Source organism: Neophocaena asiaeorientalis, unplaced genomic scaffold (assembly GCF_003031525.2).
Source record: "Neophocaena asiaeorientalis asiaeorientalis breed wild unplaced genomic scaffold, Neophocaena_asiaeorientalis_V1.1 scaffold489, whole genome shotgun sequence".
Lineage (NCBI taxonomy): Eukaryota > Metazoa > Chordata > Mammalia > Artiodactyla > Phocoenidae > Neophocaena > Neophocaena asiaeorientalis.
This window is the reverse complement of record NW_020174791.1, coordinates 1,743,915-1,746,054: the sequence shown is the minus strand read 5'-3', so window position 1 is coordinate 1,746,054 and position 2,140 is coordinate 1,743,915.

Sequence of the window (2,140 nt, the reverse complement as noted above, 5' to 3'; positions counted from 1 at the left end):
GTGAGTGGTGTGGGGGGGGGGGGGGGCTCCTGGAGGCCACCAGAGGGGAGATCCAGGCAGGGAGTGGAGCTGACACGGGGAAGCAGTGCTGAGAGAGGCAGAGACACCCTGTGAGCCTCAGGACTTAAAGCCCGAACAACTCATGGACTTCCGGTTACTCTCCAGCGACTAAGCCTGTCGATGCTCTTCAGTCGGCCAATGTGAGTGAAGTATGCAACCAAGAGTCCTCACTAACACGGAGGATAAAGACTCCTCCAGAAAGTTCTCTGGGGTAGGACATACTATTAATGGAGATTTTCAGGAGGAGGTGACACACAAGCATATCCCACATGGAATGTGTTTGTGTTAACATGTTTGATACATGATCTAGATCTTCCTTTGACTTTTACTGAGAACCTGCAGAGGACCACGTCAATAAATTAATTCTTGGCTGGCACTCGCTAATGTTTCTTGGAATATACGAACAAAAGTATTTAAAATAGAAACAGAAACCGCTATTAAAGATCCCAGTTATTTTTTATACAAAGCTCACTGCGGGATATCACAGGAGAGAAAACCAAACTAACCCAGAAAGTAATAAAACGCAGGCACAAAAAATGGACAAGTGTGATTTAACCCACGGCAACTGCACAGCCTGGCCTGTGTGCCAGCTCCCATGCCAGACACGGACAGGCCTCGCCCAGCCCTTGGCTCCTCCCACGTGCCCCGCTCGCAGCCTGGACTGACTCTCCCCTTGGCCTCCAGACCTCCCCCTCCCCCGTCCCCTCTCCCTCAGTGCCAAGTCTCACTGGTCCCACCTTTGGAACAGTGACTGAATATGTCACTTCTTCTGGACCCCACTGTGTTCCCTAGAAAACAACAGCCAGGTTTCCCCACGTGGGGCACTGCCCCCACCGGAAGAACCCTCCTCAAGCCCAACCTGCTGTTCTAACCCCCGCTTTCTGTCACGGATTCTAAAGTCCCTCCAAACTTACTAAAGCTCAGAGTTAGACCCCTGTGTCCTTCCATCACCTTTAAGAGCAGGGCCTGTTACTTTCTATCCCACCTTGAAAACAGTAGGTACCTATGAAATATTTTCAACTGAGTGTGATCACGTATCCTGAAATTCCAGAGATCTGAAGTACTGTTTATCATCTTGCTGACCTGTGTACTGACCTACTCCCTTACACCATACTCTTGTGTGCAGACGCATACATGTTTATACCTTCATCACAACTCTGACACCCCAGCTGTAGAGACGAGGAAACTGAGGCACAGAGAGGCCTGGCCCAGGGTCATCCGGCTATGAAGCCACACAGGCCGGGTTTGTTCTAAAGCTGGTCAGGTTCCAGAGCCTGGTCTTGACCAACACCCTCGGTTATGGCCCTAAGAGTTAGAAAAGGAGCCCTTTAAATCCGAATAAAGGACGTGTCCACTATACTGCGCTACCTCAACAAATCCAAAACACAGTCCCGGCATTTAGGAACCAGACAGGAGAAGCGCCTGGGAACCGCAGAGGCAACGCTATTACGTCGGTTTGGGAATTCGAACAGGATTCCTTTATGGCCACGTCCTTCCGCCTTGTTCCCTAGGGTCCCCTTTGCGTAAACCTTCAAGTCTTCCCTAAGATACTTGGGGTGTCACTAAGGACACTAGTATTGGGCTCTATAAAAATCACACTAACATTCTGGGGAGAACCAAAGCTCTGTCGAGTGCGGGGCCCCGGTGCACAGCGGTCCTCGCCTCAAGACGAGCGCCGGTGGCATCTTCCCCAGCAGCGATCACTCTCCCCCGCGCCGCAGGACGAGCTGGGACCGTGGGGAGAAGGTAACTCGGCGGTTCCTCCTGCGAAGTCTGCTTTTCACTACGCATCGGGGTACTGAATCTCTACGTTAAATCGAAACACTTTACCAACTTCCGAACATCTTGCTACAAGACTAGGAGACAGACTTGTATCGTTTCCTTCTTAGGAAAACCTAAATGTTACACACTGAAATGGTTTTTTGGTCAAGCAACCGCAAGACTCGAAAGGGCCCCTGAGAATCCCCGAAACAGACGAGGCTGAAGAGCCAGCTCAGCACCGAGTCGGGGTCGCTGAGCCCGCACCGCCGCCAAACGCGAGGACCAAGCGCTGGCGCCGCCGGCCGCCCGGGGCGGTGAC